At 34.3% G+C, this 12,009-nt stretch overlaps 1 protein-coding gene across 2 annotated transcripts in view; it reads left to right on the top strand.

Annotated features, from left to right (window-relative positions):
* LOC113402091 (glycerol-3-phosphate acyltransferase 4) overlaps nt 1-12,009 on the top strand; it is a 199,939-nt gene that overhangs the window by 13,007 nt on the left and 174,923 nt on the right. The window lies entirely within an intron of this gene.

Consider the following 12,009-nt stretch of genomic DNA (forward strand, 5'->3'; position numbering starts at 1 on the left):
TTTAATTCACACGGGATTTTTAATAACAATTGTATCATTGCCCTTTATTTATTATCAAATGTTGTTAATTTAATTTAAAGTGTGTTATTTAATATATAACATCTAGTGAACGCAACTTCGTTTCAATCGAACTGTGATTGGACAGTCATTGTTCATGAGGTTTCTATGTTAGATATAATCCGAAATAAGGACATTCGCCAGAGCCTTAAAGTCACCGACATCGCGCGTTGAAATAGCTCGTTGACCTGGAAGTTGGCTGGTCATGTCTCCAGGCGCCTCGATTGCCGATGGCGCCGACCCGACCTAGAGTGAAACCACGCTTAGGTATACGTAGTGTAGTACGTGCTGTTGCGAGATGGACAGACAATTTTAAAAGGGGGATACTTCATGGGGGAGACTTTCGTCCAGCAGAGGACGGCAAAAGGCTGAAAACAAATCCGTTGGTAATAGTTATGATTGATTAAATTATTTTTTATTTACTAAGAATAAGATATTTGGTAGATGAGTAATTAAATTTGACATTTGATTTAAGGGAATTCAATAACGTACTTTTTCTTTCAGAGCGTCACGAGAGGTCCTTAATTTCTCCCTCTATCTCGTTCACGCTCACATGCTTCTGTATTTACATCTCGTTCCGTACTAAGTACAATTCCTAACGTTTTATGTCCGTTACTAGGATGTCATTCGGATTTGTCTGGATTTAAAATTTTATCGGAAAAGATTATTATTTGATCTGAAATTCTACAATCGGATCTATTTCAATAGAAGTTAAGAATGATATCCACGTGCTACTTTAATATACGTTCAACACATTTTTTTTTTTAATTTTTTTTCTTTCTCAGGGAACTCAGGGACAAAAACTAAAAAAAAATTATATATTTTTTTAATTAATTCGACAGACTCATAGTACTTTTTTAACTAGAAGTTATTGTAATGAATTCAATCTTTGAAGTCCATATTTATTAAAAAAAAATTAATTTTCCTATAAATCGACTTTTTAAAAGAATATCTGTGTGCGTTCCCGGTCTGTTTAGTGAGTGGCTCTGTATGTGTGTGGTTATGTTAACCTGTGTGAATAAGTGTCTGTATTTATGACTGTGTACGTTTTTTCTATGTGTTTGCGAAAATATGGGAATGATTATTGATGTGTGAGGTTTTGTGATTTTTTTGTATATTTATAGACAGACATCCAAAGAATATATATATAAAATGATCAGTCGTAAGTTTTACGGTCGAACGGTCGCAGCTTTTGTGATTTTAACTAGCCATAAACTTTTCGCTTACTTGTTTTTTGAGACATAAAATTGTCGTTAAAGACTCCACACAGACATATGTTTCGAACATAATACCTAAACATATATGGGGGTATTATACATATGCCTTTTGCATTCATAACATTAACAGTCTGTAAATTTCCCACTGCTGGGCTAAGACTTCCTCTCCCTTTGAGGAAAAGTTTTGAATCATATTCCACCACGCTGCTCCAATGCGGCTTGAATACACATGTGGCAGAATTTCGTTGAAATTAGACGCATACAGGTTTCCTCACGATGTTTTCCTTCACCGAGCTCAAGATGAATTATAAACACAATTTAAGCACATGAAAATTCAGTGGTGCTTGCCTGAATTTGAACCCGCAATCATCTTACGCAACTTGTTGTCTGTCTTTAAATATGTTACTGTAAAACCTCGAACTACGGTAAATCTGAAGATTTTCCAGTAAAACCTACATAATCATAACATAATCAGCCTGTAAATTTCCCACTGCTGGGCTAAGGCCTCCTCTCCCGTTGAGGAGAAGGTATGGAGCATATTCCACCACGCTGCTCCAATGCGGGTTGGTGGAATACACATGTGGCAGAATTTCGTTGAAATTAGACACATGCAGGTTTCCTCACGATGTTTTCCTTCACCGCCGAGCACGAGATGAATTATAAACACAAATTAAGCACATGAAAATTCAGTGGTGCCTGCCTGGGTTTGAACCCGAAATCATCGGTTAAGATGCACGCGTTCTAACCACTGGGCCATCTCGGCATAAAACCTAAGATTTACCGATTGTGAATGGTAAATGTCCATAAGACTTTGGGATTCAAACTTTTACCATCGTTCACTTGGTAAATCTTAGGATTTACGTGTTAGGTTATGTTAGGTTGGAATGGTAAAGTCCCAAAAAGTCGTCCCTTTATAATAAATACTTACATTTCCCGACTCATGTCGGTAAATCTTAGGTTTTACTGGAAAATCTTGAGATTTACTTTAGTTCGAGCTTTTACAGTAACATATACACTTTAAACTGTAACATAGTTGTAAGTTTTTAATATATGTAATGTTGATGTACCTTTAAATAAATAAATAAAATAAATCTTATTGTATAATGATAAAAACCTGATCGTTGCGAGGATTAGAGTTATATATCATAACAAGCGACCCGCCCCGGCTTCGCACGGATGCAATGCTGATACTAAATATACTACAGAATGTCTTACAACGTTCACATTTTTTTTGTCATTAGACAATATAAACCGCTATGTCCCTGCTTTTTAATTCTGTAATATTTTCGAAAATATTAATTTAAATTACATGCTGTAAAGCGCCATATTGATATATATTAAATGCACAATGTATTTAAGGTACTTAATTGAATAAGGATTAATGCTGTTTTGCTTAAAATCGCTTCGTAAATAAATCATTGTTTCTCGTAAAATGTAAAGGATAAAAAACGGTTATTGTGGGTTATCCCTAAGGGATAGACATATACCATCGCGGACTTTTTTGAAGACCTTTTTATGGTGTACAATACTGTAGTACATTATTTTGATATATCTGGTAGGGTTCAGCCAGCGTTTGCAATGTAAGCGCAAAAATGTGTTTATTTACAATCTAGAAACCTCTTAAAATTATCAGTGTTTCTCTACTATATTGTGCATGTATTATACATAAAAACCTTCCTCTTGAATCAATCTATCTATTAGAAAAAAACGCATCAAAATCCGTTGTGTAATTTTAAAGATCTAAGCATAAATAGAGACAGACAGCTGTAAACGACTTTGTTTTATACAATGTCATAGTCATAATATAAGTATTTTTGAGACGAAGTTCTTTAACGCGCCTTACAGTAGAGTGAACTGGCAGATAACGTCACGTAAGGAAAGACTTTTATCCCCCCTCTACGTGTCCTTCCCCTCTCATTTTCTCTGTCTCTGTCTAACATATAACATTATTTAGAATTATTTTTTTGTTATTGTTTTAATTCAAGGGATTATATATAACAAAATGATTCCTTGTGATTTAATTATTCTCAGACGTTGTTCGTTTATAAATAAATATTGGACAACATCACATACATTACTCTGATCCCAATGTAAGTAGCTAAATCACTTGTGTTATGGATAATCAGAAGTAACGACGGTAACACCAACACCCAGACGCAAGACAACATAGAAAACTGTTGAACTTTTTCTACATCGACGGGTAATCGAACCCGGGACCTCGGAGGGGCGTACCCATGAAAACCGGTGTACACACTACTCGACCACGGAGGTCATCGTTTTGATTTGATATAGAGCGCCTTTGGCACATGTAGCGTCTACATACTGTGATTGATATCGTATTGTTCTTCATTCTTGCAATGTCATGATTACTATGGACCATAATTAATCCAAATATATAATACCAGAATATAGAAAACTGAAAACTGATGAACTTTTTCTACATCGACTCGGCCGGGAATCGAACCAGATATGACAGATATGTCATAACGAAAGCAATCGATATGTCCCACGACGTATATAGTTTTTATATATACTAATATTATAAAAACGAAAGTAACTCCGTCTGTTACCTCTCCGCCTTTAAATCGCTGAACTGATTTATATGAAATTACGTTTGGAGATAGCTCGAGTCCCGGGTAAGGACATATGCTATATTTTTCATTCACCCCTCGAGGGGGTAAAATGCGGGTGACGGTTTGTGTGCTATAGGTTAAGTTTTATTCATTTCAGCTAGTGTTTAACGTAGTACGCGCCACGCACAAACTACGGTAGTTAAATAATGCCTTTATCAGTCACAAAACCTAAATATACTTTATTCAAGTAGGCTTTTACAAGTCCTTTTGAATCGTCATTTAACAAACAATTTAAAGTAAAGCTACCATCGGTTCGGAACGTAGATTCTACCGAGAAGAACCGGCAAGAAACTCAGTAGTTACTCTTTTTCAATATCTAAAAATACAGTCATGTTAGTTAAAAACAATTATATATGTATGTTATGTCTCCGGCCTGGAAGTCAACAAGCGTTAACTCCACGCTTTTTTATCGTCAATATAATCTTGTATCGAATAATATGCCTTCTTTACTAATGTATTTTTTACAATTGACCTGAATCTATGAAATGGCAAAGTTAAAAATGTCTGCGGAATTTTATTATAGAAGCGGATACCTTGCCCCAAGAATGATTTATTGAATTTGCGGAGTCGGAAACTTGGCGTTCTAAGCTTATCCTTACTTCTTGTGCACATACAATGATTATCACTGATTTTATCAAAGTGATCAATGCTACTGTGAATGTACATAATATTGTTGTAAATATACTGTGACGCAACAGTCAGTATTCCTACTTTGTTAAAAACATCCCGAAGAGAGACTCTAGCTCCAAGATTATAAATAGACCGGATTGCTCTCTTTTGTAAAATAAAAACAGATTCAATATCTGCAGCATTACCTTAAAGTAATATGCCATATGACATAATACTGTGAAAACAACCAAAATCTACTAGACGAGCGGTATCACAGCATACGAATCGGTCCAGACGGGACAGTGGTACCCGAAACGGGGTTGAACAAAGCTCTGCCACCATATAACGTTTTTTTAATTATATTTTATTTATTTACATACCATTTGACCACCGCGTCCTTTAATACGACAGTATTATCATAATATTACAATAGGACTTTTTCAGAAGGCTATATTCTTTGAATAAAAATAAATCAATTTTCAAATATTCTTTATTCAATTGAACGCTTTTAATCGCTTTTTAAATAGCATTGGCATATAGGCCACCTGATGGTGAGTGATCCCCACTGCCCAAGGACTTTGTCGCCGACCAAAATGTCATAAATTTCTTATATTGTCACCAACATCGAGAACTGTCGAGTGTTGTCTCTTGTTAACGCGTTAAGACGCGTCTTCCAACCGCAATACGGTCTAAAATTTCAACGAAAATTCTAGAAATTTCTACGACTAATTATTTAATTATTTTCTTTGTACAGGGTGCGAGTATAATGCAAGATATAACAATATATTATTTTCCCATCCAGGCGAGACTTCGTGATGGAGGCTGACGTCACAGAGATTAGGCGAGTGCAGAGCGCTGTAACGGTTGAGAGGACTAGAGAGAGGCATTGAGACGATATTTGTACAAGTTCTTTTTTTATAATCTTTTTTTAACAACAATTTATTTATAATTGATTACATATCATAGAATAGTAATAATATATTTATTCCACTAATAATATTTATAAACAATGGTTGCTCTATGACAATACAGGTTTTTTAGTGGGTATTTCAGTAGTCACACTCGGCGTCCTGCGAATCCCACATATCCACTTCCACGTGGAGGAAATTAAAAAAAAAGAACAATATGTGTATCAGTGTATAATATCAGTCATAAAATGAAATATAGATCAGGTACCGGCTGTCCTAGCTACGCTAATTCAATTACCAATGTTGAGGATAATCAGTCCTCTCCGAAGTTGATATACATTACAAATATCATCCAAAAATAATTATTGCATTTTTCTTTAATTTCTTTCAGACAAATCAATCAAAGGCTATTGGCATTAATAGTCGTCGTCTCGTCCGCGAAGCTACGCCATAAAAAAAAACAGATTCAATATTATACAATAAAATTAATTTCCTTTAATGAAAAACAAACATTCTAAAATTTCGACTCTATTCATTCCGCAATCCATTTCCAGACCCTAAGGGTCGGTTTAAGTGCTAGAAAGAGAGGTCAGCGGTCAGAACGAGTACGAGCGAGACGGGAAATTATACTAAGCGGAGATTAGAGAAATTTTAGATCAATTGATAGTTGTAATGAATACCGACCTCGTTCAATACTGAAATTGCGATTCTTATTTAAATGCACTATTTTTAACCGCGGCTTCGTTGGCTTGGCGTTTACAATAATCATTCGAAGTTCTTTATTATATTATTTTCTAATAATAGTACGCACAATTTAAACAGATCGGCTAAGCTTTTACTTCTGGCAGGTTTTACGATTGCCCTGTAAATCTTCAATAACAACAAATAAACAATTATATACATTAACATCCTGTAAATTTCCCACTGCTGGACTAAGGCCTCCTCTCCCTTTGAGGAGAAGGTTAGGAGCATATTGCTCCAATGCGGGTTGGTTCCACATGTGGCAGAATTTCGTTGAAATTAGACACATGCAGGTTTCCTCACGATGTTTTCCTTTACCGCCGAGCACGAGATGAATTTTAATCACAAATTAAGCACGTGAAAATTCAGTGATGCCTGCCTGGGTTTGAACCCAAAATCATCGGTTAAGATGCACGTGTCAGATTAAGTAAGAAATAAATAAATAATTAGACAATTACAAACAAGGCTTACACTATGTATTGTATGTTTTAATCAATTCTGTAATAACAATAATTTAATTTAAGTTATTTTTGAATTGTGTTGATAACATTGATATTAAATAAGAGGGTACTTTGACTTTTCTGTTCATTATTGTGAGTCACGTGATTTGTAGTGAGGCTTATAAGTGATGGCAGCTCGGTACAGAACACTTTGACTTTTACTTTTCACTTTGATCCTGGACCAGCAAGTTGCTGCTAACATTTAAGGTACGATATAATTTTGTGATATAATATAATTGTTATTGCTTGTTAAATTATTGATGAATATATGAATTGTGTTTTTGCAATTATCAATATACGAAGTTAGTATTATATATATAAAGTTAGTTTAATTGTATTTAACTAACATGACTGTATTTTTGGATATTGAAAAAGAGTAACTACTGAGTTTCTTGCCGGTTCTTCTCGGTAGAATCTACATTCCGAACCGGTGGTAGCTTTATTTTAAATAGTTTGTTAAATGACGATTCAAAAGTGCTTGTAAAAGCCTACTTGTATAAAGAATATTTTGATAAGGTAATTGGTTTTATTGTAATTATTAATTGATACAATATTACGTTTACTACAGCTATTATAATGGCTAAATAAATACCTGTGTTTCATATATAATCTTTTATTGTCTTATAACATTAAAATATAATAAAACAATAAAGAAATAGAAATTATCTTAAAATATCCTGACATGGTAGCGTAATTTATTACGCTACAAGGTATTTGTGGTAAGTGGTAGGTAGGCGGTAAGAATATTAATAAATAGATAATTATAATTATATCAAAAATATTATGTCCATAAATAGATACGAAAGCTTTTAATTTCGTAGCTGTCGTAGCACTACGAGTGTCGATTGCTACGTACGTAGTACGAGCTACAAGTGCTACGAACTTGTAAAAATAAACAGTACTACGTCAAAACGGAGTATTTCTAATGTTTCTTTATTGCGTGTAAAAATTAATTTCGATGTTTTATGAAAATTATTTACGCTACTCTTTTAATATACTTTTTTAAAAACTTTGACCGCAATAAAAGTTAATTTAATTTCTATCAAAATACCTAAAAACCTTTAAAGATCAAATTGCAATGTTGCGAAATTAACATTAGTAATATATTTATTTATTTTCATTAGGACAACCAACTGTAGATACAACATTACATCAAAATAAAAATAACATTTCAAAACTATCAAGGCAAAAGTTCTACTACTAACAGGTAGTCTAACAATGCACTATCATATTTCACAATACGTATTAAAAATATAAAATAAATATTTACAATAAGTAGAGATAAGAAGTTATACATACATACTTAACATACATACACATACATACATACATTAATAAATGTATCTCGAGGATACATACGTTAAATACAAAAATTAACCCTTGACGCTTTAACGCAACTTCTTCTTTGCGTGGATTTGAAACAAAAACCGATCAATTGATAAGAATAACTTATTTCGTCCAGTAAAACCAAGTTAGTATCGTAACTTATATCTGCAAGTTGTAATAAAAGTTGAAATTAGTCAAATAATACGATCGCACGTTTCTCCTTCCTGTTTTTATTTTGACCAGGCTTGCAGAAGAGGGGTGTGTATTTAACCCTTAGGGGCAGTATTGTTTTAATTGGACCAAACTCGGACTGAAACTCAAATTCGTTTATTCAATATAGAAGCATTACACTTGCTTAACATAAAACATACATAAGCAGCTTGTAAATTTCCCACTGCTGGGCTAAGGCCTCCTCTCCCTTTGAGGAGAATGTATGGAGCATATTCCACCACGCTGCTCCAATGCGGGTTGATGGAATACACATGTGGCAGAATTTCGTTGAAATTAGACACATGCAGGTTTCCTCACGATGTTTTCCTTCACCGCCGATCACGAGATGAATTATAAACACAAATTAAGCACATTGAAATTCAGTGGTGCTTGCCTGGGTTTGAACTCGAAATCATCGGTTAAGATGCACATGTTCTAACCACTGGGCCATCTCGGCTTTTTTACACTTGTTTATTGATAGTCAAATTAAACACTAGCACCGGTTCGGAAGAGAACCAGTGGTAGTGTTTAATATGACCAAATGGTAAGTAACCATATGAAAAAAAAAAAGTAAACAAGACTTCTAAGATCAAGAACACAAAAAACTTACACCCGAATTGGGAATCTTCTCATTTTTTTGAATCCCTTAATCTATATATTATAAAAGCGAAATACCGCTCACTGATTAATCACGAAATCTCAGAAACTATAACACTTACAAACATGAAATTTGGCAGGTAGGCTCCCTATAGGGTGTAGTAATTCGGTAAGAACGGATTTTGCAAAACTACTCCCCAAAGGGGGTAAAAGGGGCGTTGGAATATCGCCTAAAATTTCGGTAAAGCCACATGTTCAACTTGTTATATATATGAAAAGGTATTTAATAATAATGTTATTTAAAGTAATTATTAATTAATTACTAAAACCTCCAAGTTTTTGAAACACGGATCTGAAACATTAAATGCTAATTGAATTCCGTTGGGAATGCTTATGTTGAAGTGACTTCGATATTATGATTTGATCTGAACAAACAATACTGTCGTGAATTAAAGTTATTTAAAAATACTAAACCAACATTCATAGAAATTATACAAGAAGACGCAGCCTGTTTCGGAGAAGGTTTTAGTATATAATACTATTATATAAACAGCTTGGATTTGCTTTTTCACTCTCTTTAAGTGTTGAGCGTGAGTTTTCATTATGACTAATTTATAAACGGCAAATGGGCCACCTAATGGTAAGTAGTTTAACTGGTGGTAGAGTTTTATGCAAGCCCGTCTGGGTTACCCACTCATCAGGTATTGTGACCCAAGCAGCAATACTTAGTATTATTATTTGAAGGGTAAGTGAGCTAGTGTAACTAAAGGCACGAGGAAGACAACATCTTAGCTCCCAAGATTGGTGGCGCGTTGGCGAAGTAAGGGATGGTTAATATTTCTAACAGCACCAACGTCTGTGGGCGGTGGTGATCACTTAACATCAGGCTGTTTTTCCGGTGCGCCTGGTCACCAAAGCTTTTAGACATTGGTACTGAAGAAGAAATAAATACGAAGCGTTCCTTATATTTCAATAATATCGAAGATGTTAAGCACTTTGTGGCTGTAATTATATTGGTTCAATTCCCCTTTTTTCTTTTTATATTTTATAGGAATTTCTGATGAGTGGGTGGTACCCACTCGGACGGGTTTCTATATTCTGGTATTATATATTTGGATTAATTACCGTCGATAGTAATCATGACATTGCAAGAATGAAGAACAATACGATATCAATCACAGTATGTAGACGCTACATGTGCCAAAGGCGCTCTATATCAAATCAAAACGATAACCTCCGTGGTCGAGTAGTGTGTACACCGGCTTTCATGGGTACGCCCCTCCGAGGTCCCGGGTTCGATTATCCGTCGATGTAGAAAAAGTTCATTAGTTTTCTATGTTGTCTTGGGTCTGGGTGTTTGTGGTGCCGTCGTTACTTCTGATTTTCCATAACACAAGTGCTTTAGCTACTTACATTGGTAAGTAATGTATGTGATGTTGTCCGATATTTATTTATTTATTATACATTTATAAAAAAAAAAACAAATCAAAATATACTTTATTCAAGTAGGCTTTTACAAGCACTTTTGAATCGTCATTTAACAAACTATTTTAAGTGAAGCTACCACCGGTTCGGAACGTAGATTCTACCGAGAAGAACCGGCAAGAAACTCAGTAGTTACTCTTTTTCAACATCTAAAAATACAGTCATGTTAGTTAAACACAATTATATATGTATGTCATGTCTCCTGCCTGGAAGTCAACGAGCATTAACTCCACGCTTTTTTATCATCAATATACTCTTGTAACGAATAATATGCCTTCTTTATCAATATATTTTTTACTTTTAATGTCTTCCCAATCAGCGTTTACATATATTAGAGTTATTATTAAGTTTTAAATTTAATGTTTAATTATTTTAAGAGAGTTCAAAGAAAGAGAAAAATAGAACAAATATACGTCGAACTATTACTAAGGAATTTTCTTTATTATATGCAATATATACATACATATATGTGTCCACACACACACATTGGGTGTGTGTTTGTCATGTACAAAGACAGATTTATATTTCTTTATAGTTTAGATCATTAAGCAAATGAATACTTTCGAAAATTTGCATTAACGTTCCGAAAAGCATTACTCGGGTATTGAATTTCTCTCAATTTATAGTTGGATGTGACGTCACTGACGATCAGGCTTGACGGACTACACGTCGTGTTTACGGTTTCATGTACTAAAATCAAATGTCTATACATCTTATATATAAAAATAAGTGGCATTTTTCATTGTCATTTTATAACTCAAGAACGCGCTCATCTATCCAAACCGAATTGAATATTCAGCAAAAACATGTATATGACACAATCATGCAAGCCGTTTCCAATAATTCAGGTGGATTATATTCCTTGATCTTATATCATTGATTTTAGCAACTATTCGATCGGAACATAAAATTGCATTGGCACTTGCGTCTTCGGGAATTGCTGCTACATTATTAGAAGGTGGTCGAACCGCACACTCTGCATTAAAATTGCCATTGAATGTACAGATGATTGAAACTCCAATTTGCAATATTTCGAGAAATTCTGTTATGGCAAAAGTTCTGCGATTAACGTCAATTATTTTATGGGATGAGTGTACAATGGCGAATAAAAAATCACTAGAAGCATTTAATCGAACAATGCAAGATTTACGTTGTAATCAACAGCTTTTTGGTGGCGCTTTGATATTACTGTCAGGGGATTTTCGTCAAACATTGCCTGTCATTCCTCGATCAACTCCTGCTGATGAAATAAATGCCTGTTTGAAGTCATCAGTTCTTTGGAGATATGTACAAAAATTTACACTAAACATTAATATACGTATTAACCTACAAAATGATCCAGCTGCCCATGAGTTTTCAAAACAATTGTTAGAAATTGGTGATGGCAAAATACAAATCGACAGGACCAATGGATTGATCGCAATAACGAAAAAATTTTGTACTATTGTGCAATCGATAGATGAATTGATTGAATGTGTTTTTCCGAATATTCTTCAGAATTATATAAATCCTGATTGGTTGAGAGAACGCGCCATTTTTGTACCAAAGAACATTCATATCAATGCTATTAATTTTCAAATTCAAGAGAAACTGCCAGGTGTATTCACGACATATAAATCAATCGACAGTGCTATGAATCAAGATGAGGCATTGAACTTTCCAGTTGAATTTTTAAATTCATTGGAACCGGCTGGTATGCCACCGCACTGCTTAAATCTGAAAGTTG

Source organism: Vanessa tameamea, chromosome 29 (genome assembly GCF_037043105.1).
Source record: "Vanessa tameamea isolate UH-Manoa-2023 chromosome 29, ilVanTame1 primary haplotype, whole genome shotgun sequence".
In the NCBI taxonomy this organism is placed as follows: domain Eukaryota; kingdom Metazoa; phylum Arthropoda; class Insecta; order Lepidoptera; family Nymphalidae; genus Vanessa; species Vanessa tameamea.